Genomic DNA, 13,522 nt, shown 5'->3' on the forward strand with positions numbered 1-13,522 from the left:
TAAGTGACAACCAAGGATCCCCAGATACTGAGGAAAGCCTGCAACATGAAAGAAAATTATAGAGAGGCTGATCCTCATCCATAATAACCAGAAGTCAAAAGATAATGTCTGAAGTTGATAAATCAAGGAAGAATGGTATAAGCATATTATTTAGAACTAAAAACAGAAACAGATAAAAGTAGAGTTTTCTCAGTAGCAGGACAGGAGATAGGGGAGTGAAGTGGGAAGGCTAGGCATCTGTTGTTTTTTATCATAAGCCCTTTGATACTATTTGGTTTGGTTTTTGTTAACTTTTAAAATATTTTAAGAAAAGGTCACATTGTGAAGTTATTGCCATAAAAGGAATCATCAAAATAATTCATTGCTATGTAACTTAACTTTTTGCTCCTGAAGTTTTTGTTTTTGTTCATGAATTTATTTTAAGCAACCAATGCAAGTGGAGATTCTCCAGCAGTTATTTCATACATGTCCATATCAGGTAGTAAGTACTTTATGTTTCAGGGAATTGTTACAGAGAAGGAACCAGATTATATTACCCCTAAGTAATTTAATGGAGGGTTTTCTTTTTTGTTTGCCAATTAAATCAAGGACAAAGAAGAAATTAAGACCTAAAGGATCAGGTCAGAGTCCTCCACCACCCCCAATATTTCTTGACCACATACTATGTGCCAGGCAATGTTCTGGATGATGGATATGGCATAGTGACTGGACAGACAAGGTAATGTCCTAGAACTAACATTCTAGTAGGAGATGGGAGACAAACTATAGATAAAGAAACAAATAAATAAATGGAGGTATCATTAGATACTGTCAAGAACCACGCAGAGGATTCAAATGGTTTGATGATAGAAAGTGTTCAGTAGCTATCTTAGTGTAGATGATCAGGATGACATGATCTCTATTTGAGGGATGACATTTAAGCCAAAGTCTAAATAAAAAGCCTTGTAAAGACTGGGGGATGGGAGAGAGGGGGACGACATTCTAAGTAGAAAAGCTCTAAGTGGGAAAGGGATAGAGCTTTAACATGGCATATGTATACATTCTAAGAACAGAGAGAAGGCCATTCTGGCTGAACTTAGTAGGTAAGAGGGATGAGAAGAAAATAACAGGATGATGTAGGAAATGCAGGGACCAGATCATGATGGGTTTGTAAGTCGCAGTAAGGAATTCTGATGTTATTATAATCATAGCATTGCATAAGGACAGCCTTAGGCAAAAGAGAGACTTGATCTGATCCGGGTTTTCAAACCACTTCCTACCCAATCTGCCCAGCCTACCCACAGAATAGTGAGAAAGAATACTTTGTTATTTTTAAGTCAGTATGCTTTGGGAGTGGTTTGTTACAGGGCAAAAGCTAACTGATACAAGAATACAGAAAAATCTATTTACCTCTCACAAGGAAAAGATTCTCAAATCACATACTTCAGGTTCAGGGCTGTCTCCCTCTTATCAATAACTTCTGAAAAGTATCCATTTTTTCTGCCTAACACGTCATACATCTATTGATTCTCCCTTTGGACCCTCACCTATCCTAGGGGAAGAAAAATTAATGGCCCTGGTCAAGGTAAGAGCTGGCCCTGTCAGAGGTATGTACAAAGGGATGTGAGCAGGCGACAATGGAACCCAAGTTAAGCATGTGTTGACAAAGTCAGAGTGGCTGCATTGCAAATGCTGGGTGGGACTGACAAGAGTATTAACTCAGAAGACACCAGGGAAGAAATCTCCCTGAGCAGCTCTCTACTCTGAACTTTGCCCTATCCAAGAACTCTTCACCCAGCCAAGAGATCCGCAACCCAGTGGAGAGTCCACGGGCTCAGTAAGAAAGAGTTTACAGCTTCCTTCCTCAAAAGTCTCCAAAATAAACAGAATAAACACCAGTTGGTCTCAGCTGGTCGCACGCTGGCCTGCCTGGAGGAGGGGGATGCCAGAGATGGCTTCTTGAGGTTGCTTCCAGCCCTGCATTTCTAGGAAATAGACAATTATGAACAACATGGATTTTATTATCGTGACATCTCTAAGGTCTCTGCATAAAGCCTATATTTAAAAATATAAACATGTAAGTGAAAAAAAATGTCAGGAGAATAAATATTTGTCTTAAAAGAGACCATCTGTTTCCAATTTTTATTTAAAAAAAAAACACAACATGTGTTTTATTTTAAATTTGTATGTGTGTTGTTATCCTTGGGTTAAGTATTAGGTAAATAGACAGAAGCATTGAGAATCCATTTTCCAGCAAATTTTGGTTAGAAATCCTTGCACACGTGATGCAGGAGATAATGGGAGCTAATTGGAGCTTTGTGGGCAGCCAACCACTTGCAGCCCTCTCCCCCCCCCCCCCCCCCACTCAGTCCCTGTGCGACAGGGATGAGGGTTTCCTCTGGCACTGCTGTTTGTTTGGGACAAGATGACATTTTACACCTCAGCCGACACAACACACTGCCAGCTGCTCCCAGGACAGCCAGCTTCCAAATGTGGGTGCAGCCAGCATGGCAGAACCACAGAGCTCACTTTTGTCTGGACCTCAGATGCAGCCTCAAATCTCAATTTGGACGCAAATCCTTTTCAGTGGCTCTAACACCAGGCTGGCTTGATGTGAGAGTGGAGTGTCAAGAAAAGATGACTATGAGCTGGTCTTGCCGGGCAAATGGGAGGAAACATGAGAGAGGTCATTTCAGAAAGGGGGTACAGTATGGAATTGTGGAGCGGTCTGGTATACTTTGGGAAATGGCATCATTTTTGGGGTGGCTGCAACGTAGAGAGCACCTGGAGATGAAACTGGAGTGGTGGCTGACAACCATGAAGGTTCACTTTTTGTCTGTGCCTTGTCCCTTCCTGTTAGGAGCTGCCTCTTCCCCCATTCATTCTGGGTGATTCTGGGGGAGCTGCCGAGCTCTCCACTCAGAAGACGCCATCACCCCCCCGCCCCCCGGGACACAGCCATTTGGTGGGAATGCTCGTGTGACCCAGTGAGGGCCAAACAGAGTCCTTTTCATGGGGACTCATAGAGATCCACGAAAAAGAGCTCTTTCCTCCTAAGATGTTGGACTGAAAGGAAGCAAGGCATCTTTCTCAGTTTCCCTTGTGCAGAGAGTTCCTGCTCCTGAATTAAGACCAGCATAGCGAAAAGCAAAGAGAAGAGAGGGAAAGTTGATTGATGTTATTTCAGCTCCTGGATTGTTTTCATTTTTACTAAAACTGGTCAGAGTTGGGTTTCTGTCTCCTGCAACTCAGAAATTATTAGCCAAAACAGTTGGAACCAGAAGCAAAAATTGAACTCGCAACAAGAAGCAGACAACCCTACCTGTTATAGGCAAGAGTCCAGTGGTTCCCTATGGTAGAGAGAGCTAGCTGCCCACCAAAACATATGCTCCCACTCCATCATATAGGGTCATTACTGGGAACTGAAAGCCCAGCTAAGGATCACATTTCCCAGCTCCTGCTCCCGCCTTGCATCTAGACATGAGAGGCCCTGGGGGATGACGGCACCACAGCATAGAAGGAGTGTGTATCCCTGACATCACACTGAGAACAGCCACCACCAAAAAGGAGTACCTGCTCTGGACAGCTAATGTCAGCAAGAAATAAATTTCTTGTGAGTTTGAGCCATTAAGTCATTTGGGATCTTATTGCTACAACAGCTTGGGTTCCCCTAATTAATACATCCCCTTCAACATTCTGGAAGTTGCTTGCAGTCCTCAAAGTCTGTGCCTTATTGCTTTACTCTCTAGTGCCAGAATTACTCTGATCAGTGACTACTGCTGGTGAAATCTGTCACCACAACATCTGTTAGTTTCATGCATTTGAAGAGCACCTACTATGTGCCAGGCCATATAGTAGCTGTTCAGGGTTACAAAGGTGAATTAGACATGCCATATTTCATTGACTCTAAGTTGCCATTGATTGTGAGACATATCATTATTTTAGGTACCATTAAAAGAAAGTATGTACCACAGAGAAAATATATTGCCAATTAAACTATGACATGTCATCAAAAGCTACTCTAATTTCAGAAATGTAATTGAGTGGAGGGGAAATGTGTATCTTAAAACTGGTGAAATGCAGTATTTCTCACCTTCATGAACGGAAGATCTTGTGGGGGAGGCAGATAAGCAAATAAATATGTACCACGTGATACAAATGCATTAACAGGTATGTAGCCCATTCAGCTGGAACCCAGAGAAGTAGTTGACGTAGTCAGAGAAATGGGGAAATCTCCACAAAGATGACATTTGAGCTGCATCTTGAAAGAAGAAGGGACAGGAATGCCAGAAGAGATTCTCCCCTGAGCCAGCTGGGCCAGCAGGTCTTCTAGACGCCTCCTCCAAGCCTTTAGAGAGGCTTTCATGATTCTCCAGAGACTACAATGGTTTCACAGAATCTCAAAATACTCTAGCAGTAAATTCCAATCTGACAGCTTTATTTTCTGGATAAATGGAGGCTAATCCTTTAGGTGCCAAAGCATAATTTTAACTGGATATTTTTTTAGTGGAAATCCTTCCAAAACGTACCATAGTAAACCCTTGGCATCTGCGAGGAGTACTTCAAGGGGTCTTGATGAGTCTCTAAATTCACAAATATAGCTAAGCCTGGACAGACTCTTGGCTGCTTGAGAATTGCATTTATATGAAAAGCCACAGGTATCCTGCGTGTAGCCTGGCACCGCATATCACCCTCCTTTTGCACTGACTCTACAGTTTTCCTCTTGCTTGATGAGCAATTATATGTAACCAGTACACTGACCACGCATGACTTATGATGTAATCAAAGCACAATTTTATTTTCGTTTCCCATTATCCCTTTAAACCCGATTCCATGTGGGTAGTCTTCATCTACCGCCAAATAAAAACTTCTGTAGGTCCATGACTTTTTAGTTTAGCCTTGGGTGGTTGACACACAAAGTCACTTGAAATGACAGACACAGTCCTAATTCAATAACTCCAATGCCCATTTCTATATAATAATTAAACTTAAGAACGTGCCTTCCTCCCTCCCCCTTGTTCCACTTTGCTTTAGGCTGGAAGTTGTCTTGGGAAGGGAGGGAGTGGATGGTGTCTCTATCTGCTTTGTGTGTGTCTCTTACAGACAGACACACACACACACACACACAAACACACAACACACACACACACAGCGGGGAAGGAGTCAGAGCACTGCAACAGCTCTCTCCAGAGAAATCTCCTTTCTGATCTATTCTCCCTCTTTACTGCCTCAGCCATTTTATATTCTTAAGATGGACAAGATGGTGTCAACAATTCCCTTCTCTTTGTACATTCTGCAGGTGATGAGCTAACTATGTCATTGCACATCTATTGTTCCTTGATGTCTCTAATTTTTATTTGTAACACCCTACGGGATATATTATTGTTATGGACTGAATGTTTGTGTCTTCCCTCCAAAATTCATAGTTTGAAGCCCTAACCTCCAACATAATGGTATTTTGAGATGAAGCCTTTGACAGGTAATTAGGGTTCAATGAGGTCATGAAGGCCCTCTCTTTATGGGATTAGAGGCCTTACAAGAAGAGGAAGATCTCTCGCTCTCGCTCTCGCTCTCGCTCTCTCTCCTCCTCCTCCTCTCACTCTTTCCCTCCCTCCCCCACAACCCCACTCAGCTATGAGAGGACACAGCAAGATGGTAACTGTCTGCAAGCCTGGAAGAGAGTTCTCATCAGAATCCAACCCTGTTGGAACCCTGATCTCAGGTTCCAGCCTCAGGTGAGAAAATAGGTTCCTGTTGTTGAAGCCCCTAGTCTATGATATTTTGTTAAGGCAGCTCAAGCTAATACAATTACTAATCAGAGGACTCACTGAAATCGTTTTACAGACCGCTTCCTCTAGTTTCTGTGTCAGGCACATAGTAGGCGCTCAAAAATATTTATAAATGAATGAGTGGCAGTCCAGAAGAATGACAGAATCGCTCACTCCAGATGTCCAAGCCACTGTGTCATGTCACATTCCATTCCGTATGTGATTTTTTGTCTTTTAAATATGCAAATAATACAGGAACACATTCTTGTGCATGTACATATGTTAAACAACATACAAATAGGTAGAGGAGAAAGTAGACATTGCCCTTCACCAGTCTCCTCCCCAGCCCATCGCACTTCCCCACTAAGACAGCAGACGCACAATTAGTGTGACCTGTCTCTTACAGACCTGTCTTTGTGTCTATCTGCCAGGAGACCAGTATAACATATGACGTAGTACCATGCCATGCATGTGGTGCTGCAACTTGCACTTTCTTGTGTATCCAGCAGGCATCTCCATGCCAGTACATTCCTCATCCTTTTAAGCGGTGCATCATGTTCCATAGTAGAGACATACCTATGAAAGGTCATTTCAGGTGTTTCTAAATCTTTCTTCATACAATGTTGCAGAATACATCCTCTGACATGCCTCTCTGGGCCCACGTGCAAGTGCTTACGTGGGGTAGAGGATTTACGCCCTGAAAGTCTGGATTGCCTCTGCACATTGCTGTGTCCGGGACAGGGTTGACACCCTGTGCCACCAAAAATTTCCCCCACTCCCTCAACATGGAATATGTTAAACCTTCCCAACTTTTTATCAATCTGATACTAGAAAAAACATCTTGTTGTTGACTTTTTACTGCAAATTGCCTATTCCTATTCTGTATCCATTTTTCTATGGGGTTCTTTGCCTTTTAATTGTTATTTTGTGGTTATTAACCCTTTGTCTGTTATGTATGTTACAAACACTCTTTCCTAGGCTGTCATTTGTCCTTTAATTTTTGTTCATGATATCTTTTTTTTTTTTTTTTGGACAAAATCTTTTATTTTTATGTAGTCAAATATAATAAATGTCTCCTTTCTGGCTTTCTTTGCTATTTCCAAGATAAATAAAATATTCATTTAATTTTTCTTCAAATATTTTGAAGGTTTTTGTTGTTGTTGTTTGGGATTTTATTTCATTTAGCCCTTTATTCCATCCAGAATGGATTTTTACATACGATGGGAAAAGGGGGAGCTAATTTTTTCCTAAATTTTCAATGTTCCCAATCTCATTCATAACCTGGCCATTCTCCCCATGATTGGCGATGTCACATTCACATAAATTACTACCCAGGGACGTGTGTACACGTGTATGACTGATATTCCACTCTAACTTTTCCCAAATATCTCCTTTCCTAAACTTCTTCAGTTCCTTCACTAGCATCAGGAGTGGGCTTTGGGGGAGGAGCTGTTTCTCATGTATACACATACATCAAAGATTCTTTTCACTTCCATGATGGAAAACGGAATACAAATGCTTGAGACCATTAGGAAGAGGCTCCTTCCCCAGACCAGGTTCACACTGTCAGCACACCAAATGTGTATTTCAGCAAATACCAAATTCTTTCACGTTAGGGAGCATGCAAGCCTCAGATGCAGATGGGTCCTTCCCAGACCACTGCCACACTCCGTCCCTAGAGCAGATTAGATTATGTGCCACTGTTGTTGACCTGGAGTGGATCCTGGCCTAGGCTGCTACTTAGGATTTGGACTGTTGATATGATCTAGGACACCTATGAATGATGGGAATAACCATCCATGGCAGTGGGATTCTATTTCTGGCTGTAAAAAGTGTGAGACATGTCTTAGGGGGATGTATTCCGGAATCATCTCTTTCTAGCTTGTTTCCTAGGGATCTCCTGGATATCCAATCCCAAACTCCCCTGCTACCATGCTGAGCAATAAGACACATTCTTGTAACTTAGATGATGTTTCATTGTCTCAAATTAGGGGCAACCTGAAAATAAATTTGCCATGCTAGGCAATGATTTCCAGAAAGCCCTCAGATCAACTGTCCTAAAAACTAAACATGTTATCTCTGAGAAGCATTCTACATTTTAACTGATTCATAAATAACAACCCAGTACAAGTTACTTCATTTAGTTACCTTGGCACTAACATAGCATTTGTCTTGGATAGGGTCCTGACAGTAGCACTGCCCAAAGCCAGGCATGCTCTGGTGTTTTGCCAAGATTTTATTTGGCTGTGGCAAGAGTCTGGCTATACCAGTCTTAAACATTCTTAGCCATGGGCACTACTGCAGCCATGTTCAATGAGGTAGGCTGGGGGCCCAGTTTGCCCATCCATTTATGCCCTGGAATGGGCTCGAGGCAACTCCAGAACAGAGTCCTGATGGTCTTGCTGGTGGCCAGTGATAGGTTGGCCATTTTCCCAAGGGATGCCAACCTCCCCCCATACTCAACTGTCAGTTAGGACATGTGGCTAGATACTCAGAGGACAGCAGAGAAAGCTGCCCTTTAGGTCCAGCTGGGAAGTACAGTGTGAATGCCCCACCACGGAATATTTATTTAAAAGCCATGCTGAGAAAAAACACTATCCAGAGAGGATTGCTTGAAGGATAAGCAGTTCATCCACGCTTCCAGATTTTCTAACACCAATCCCAGGATCCTTCCAGAGCAACCACAACACAGATATCTGGAGTCCATCACATTGGCCCCAGCAGAATTGCTTCTGTTGGGGCGCCTGGGTGGCTCAGTTGGTTAAGCAACTGCCTTCGGCTCAGGTCATGGTCCTGGAGTCCCGGGATCGAGTCCTGCATCGGGCTCCCTGCTCGGCAGGGAGTCTGCTTCTCCCTCTGACCCTCCTCCCTCTCATGCTCTCTGTCTCTCATTCTCTCTCTCTCAAATAAATAAATAAAATCTTTAAAAAAAAAAAAAGAATTGCTTCTGCTGACCTGTTCTTGGTGTGATGCCATCAGCACTTTTTAATGTAATTACAAGAACTGGTCCCATGAAAAGCACCATTATATTTGGGGTAACAAGGCTGCTGAAGACATTGTTCATTACATCACATGGGTGTTTTTGTTATTAAGTATCCTCAGGGGTAATTCCATCTGAATCTAGTACTCAGAACAGTGTTTCTCCCAAGCAACTGGTATGTGGCATGATTTTCTAGAGGGTGCTGTGAGGGACACTAGGGCAAGAGGCAGCTAACTGATTTCCAGGAAAAGGGGGCTCCATAGTTTAAAACAAAAGTACAAATCTCTAGGCCAAAACGAGTCATTTTGTCTTTACCACAGAACTTCTCTGAGTCCCTAATATGCTAATGTGCATTATATAATGTTACAAAGCATAACATTCACTCGGTGACTAGAGATGATCATAATAACAGGCCACAATCTTGGGTTGGTCTCTGACCATAGAAGCCAATATAGATGTTTATACGCCAAAATTACCTTCCCTTGCCCACCCTGAGACTTCTGACTCGCACTGCCCCGCGACCCTTCAGCCTGGCTAGCGGTTCTGAAGTGTGACACGATGACTCTTGGGTCTTCTCTCTTGCTCTCTCTCCCTCCACCCCTCCCCACACCTGACTCCACCCCAGCACAGGCACCCACGCTCCAGAGAAATGTCTGGGTCTTCAGACTCTCCCCTGCGGACCCGTGGGGTGGTTGTTCCTCTGCATTCTCACAGATTGGCTCGCACCCATGTCACAGGCTGTCTGTTTCTGCCTCCAATCTCCCCTGCTGCGGCTTGTCAGGGTCTCTCTGTTTCTTTCTTTTCTCCTGTGTCACCTGGTTATTTCTGGCAGATCTGGCAAGACTTTGAGGGGAAATGCTGACATTTTGTAGAGGTCACTAGGTAGTTAAGATTCTGCTCTCCTTCTGTGCAAGCAACAGACTCATAAGAGGGCAGAGTTTCCTCTTGGAATACTTTTTCAAAAATTTGCAGTTATGGTGGCTGAAGCTCCAAGGCTGCCACCGTGCAGAGAGGTTGTCTGTTCCTATCGCCACCATCCACTGCCCACCCCCGTTCTGGATTCAAGGCTAAGGGAATGCCTCAAGATTCTAGAAAACTACATCCTGATTATGGCAGATTATGTTATGTTAATCCCCATACATTACATCATTAGTTTTTGATGTAGTGTTCCATGATGCATTGTTTGCGTACAACACCCAGTGCTCCATTCAATACGTGCCCTCTTTAATACCCATCACCAGGCTAACCCATCCCCCCACCCCCTCCCCTCTAGAACCCTCAGTTTGTTTTTCAGAGTCCATAGTCTCTCATGATTCGTCTCCCCCTCCGATTCCCCCCCTTCATTCTTCCCCTCCTGCTATCTTCTTTTTTTTATAACATATAATGTATTATTTGCTTCAGAGGTACAGATCTGTGATTCAATAGTCTTACACAATTCACAGCGCTCACCATAGCACACACCCTCCCCAATGTCTATCACCCAGCCACCCCATCCCTCCCACCCCCCACCACTCCAGCAACCCTCAGTTTGTTTCCTGAGATTAAGAATTCCTCATAACAGTGAGGTCATATGATACATGTCTTTCTCTGATTGACTTATTTCGCTCAGCATAATACCCTCCAGTTCCATCCACGTCGTTGCAAATGGCAAGAGTTCATTCCTTTTGATGGCTGCATAATATTCCATTGTGTGTGTGTGTGTGTGTGTGTGTGTGTGTGTGTGTGTATACACACACCACATCTTTTTTTTTTTTTTTTTTTTTGAGAGAGAGAGAATGAGAGAGAGCAAGCACATGAGAGGGGGGAGGGTCAGAGGGAGAAGCAGACTCCCTGCCGAGCAGGGAGCCCGATGCGGGACTCGATCCAGGGACTCCAGGATCATGACCTGAGCCGAAGGCAGTCGCTTAACCAACTGAGCCACCCAGGCGCCCCATCACACCACATCTTCTTTATCCATTCATCTGTCGATGGACATCTTAGCTCTTTCCACAGTTTGGCTACTGTGGACATTGCTGCTATAAACATCGGGGTGCACGTACCCCTTTGGATCCCTACATTTGTATCTTTGGGGTAAATACCCAATAGTGCAATTGCTGGATCGTATGGTAGCTCTATTTTCATCTTTTTGAAGAACCTCCATACTGTTTTCCAGAGTGGCTGCACCAGCTTGCATTCCCACCAACAGTGTAGGAGGGGTCCCCTTTCTCTGCATCCCCGCCAACATCTGTCATTTCCTGACTTGTTAATTTTAGCCATTCTGACTGGTGTGAGGTGATATCTCATTGAGGTTTTGATTTGGATTTCCCTGATGCCGAGCGATGTTGAGCACTTTTTCATGTGTCTTTTGGCCATTTGGATGTCTTCTTTGAAAAATGTCTGTTCATGTCTTCTGCCCATTTCTTGATTGGATCATTTGTTCTTTGGGTGTTGAGTTTAAGAAGTTCTTTATAGATTTTGGATACTAGCCCTTTATCTGATATGTCATTTGCAAATACCTTCTCCCATTCTGTCGGTTGTCTTTTGGTTTTGTTGACTGTTTCTTTTGCTGTGCAAAAGCTTTTTATCTTGATGAGATCCCAATAGTTCATTTTTGCCCTTGCTTCCCTTGTACGGCAGACTGTTCTTATCAATTCCCCTCTCCCTTAGTGAAAGAAGCCTCAGTTTTTAGTTAGCATCTGGCCATCTGGAATAAATAATACATTTCCCAGGCACCTTTGCAACTAGAAGTGAACACGTGACTAAGTTCTAGCCAGTGAGATGTAAGTGGAACTGACATTTGTAACCTTTAGGACATCTTTAAAGGCTTGCCTTTCCTAATCTATCTCTTCTTTCTGGTGGTTGGAATGTGAATGTGATGGTTGGAGCTCTTGCAGCCATCTTAAACCTTGAGGTGACACACCAAGGAAAACAGAGCAGCAAAATGCAAGGAGCCTAGGGCCCTGATAATTGTGGACCCACCATACAGCCCTATACCCCCTAACTCTGGACCTTTTTATGTGAGTGACAAATAAATATTCACCTAGTTTAAGCCTCAGTTATTCTGGGTTTTTCCCAATCTTTACAGCCATACTTTGTCCTAATTAAAACACTGGGTAAGTGGAGTTTTACTGGAATGGGAAAGAGCCTGGGATTCATAGCCAAACGTTGAAAGGACTCTTAAGAAGGAACTTTCCAGTTTTCAAAAACAAAGAGAACATGTGAACAGAGTAAAGCCACCAGGTCCACAGAGGTAATGGACCAGAGTCATGCTGGGGGCCTCTGTTACTTCAAGCACAGTTCCCGAATCAGCACCATCAGTATCTCCCAGGAATTTATCAGAAATGCAGACTCTCAGGCCCACCCCAGACCTATTAAATTGGAACCTTCCTTTTTGAGAAGTTCTCCAGGTGATTCATCCGCACACGGAAGCGTGAGATACACTGCCTTGGGGGGCTTTCATGTCAGATAGAGACAAAAATCAAGGCCACAGTTCCTATTCATCACAAGGAGCTGAAATTGCATAGAAATTATTTTGGAAAAGATGATTCCCACCACCCCCCTCCACTGGAAAAACTCCTATAACTCAAGGTTATAGCAGAGAAACTGGCTGGCCACCCCAGGGTGTGCACAAGGGGAAAGAAAAAAGAGTTAATGAAAGAAATTGGAGTACTTAGTCTGTCAATGCTAGGATACAACCTAAGTTCTCACACTTCTTACCAGGGATAACCAAAGTCAACAAAATAAAGTTAAACTGGTCTAGAAAAGAGAATTCTATCATGCAGAAACTACACCAGAGGGATCTCTCCAAGTCCTAGAGAATACACAGAATCTGCAGAAGATACTTCCTGCTGAGGATGAGTCAAAAGTGACAAAGCACACGGGGAGATGCAAATGTTAAAAGTGAGAAAAATCTATCCAAAGTGATTCCTGAATATAGAGCATTGTGAAAAGGAATTTAAAATAAGTTTGCCTAAAATGTTCTAAAGGTAGGAGAAGAATGTAATCTATAGAACAAGCACAGAACAGTGTGAGAAAAGAAGAACTGGTTGGAAAAAGCACTAAAATTAAGTTCTAAAAATGAAAAACATAATCATTCAAATTAGAAAATGACAATTTCTAGGGGCTGGTTAAATTTTCCATTGACACAGCTGTGGAGAAAGCCAGTGACTTGAAACACAGATCTGAGAAAATCATCCAGAATACAACCAAACATAATAAGGACATTTTTAACATATGAAAAAGAAAAAATATATGGAAAAGAAATTGAGAAACATGGAGAATGTGTTTTAATATTCTGTCTCTCGGGCACCTGGGTGGCTCAGTCAGTTAGGCATCTGCCTTCGGCTTGGGTCATGATCCTGGGATCCTGGGATCAAGTCCCGCGTTGGGTTCCCTGCTCAGTGGGAAGTCTGCTTCTCTGCCCCTCCCCTGGCTCGTGCTCTCTCGCCTTTCACTCTCTCCTTCTCTCCCTCATATAAATAAAATTAAAAAAAAAAAAATCTCTGTCAATTGGTGCTGTAGAAAAAAGAGACAACACAGAATAGAGTGAGAGGTAAGATTTGAAGATATGCTGGCGAAGGACCTTCCAGATTTGAAAAAAAGGTTCTTAGCCTTGGGCTGGAAAAGCACACAGAATAAGTAAAAACAAATACACACTTCAACACATGCTTGTGAAACCACAGAACATCAAGGGAAAAGATAAGACTTTTAAAGATACTAGAGAGTAGAGCAAGATTATCTTCAAAGAAATGTCTATCAGATTGATATCATTCTTCCTATTGTCAACAATAGCTGCCAGAGATGAGGGAATAATACC

The sequence above is a fragment of the Halichoerus grypus genome, chromosome 10, assembly GCF_964656455.1.
Source record: "Halichoerus grypus chromosome 10, mHalGry1.hap1.1, whole genome shotgun sequence".
NCBI lineage: Eukaryota > Metazoa > Chordata > Mammalia > Carnivora > Phocidae > Halichoerus > Halichoerus grypus.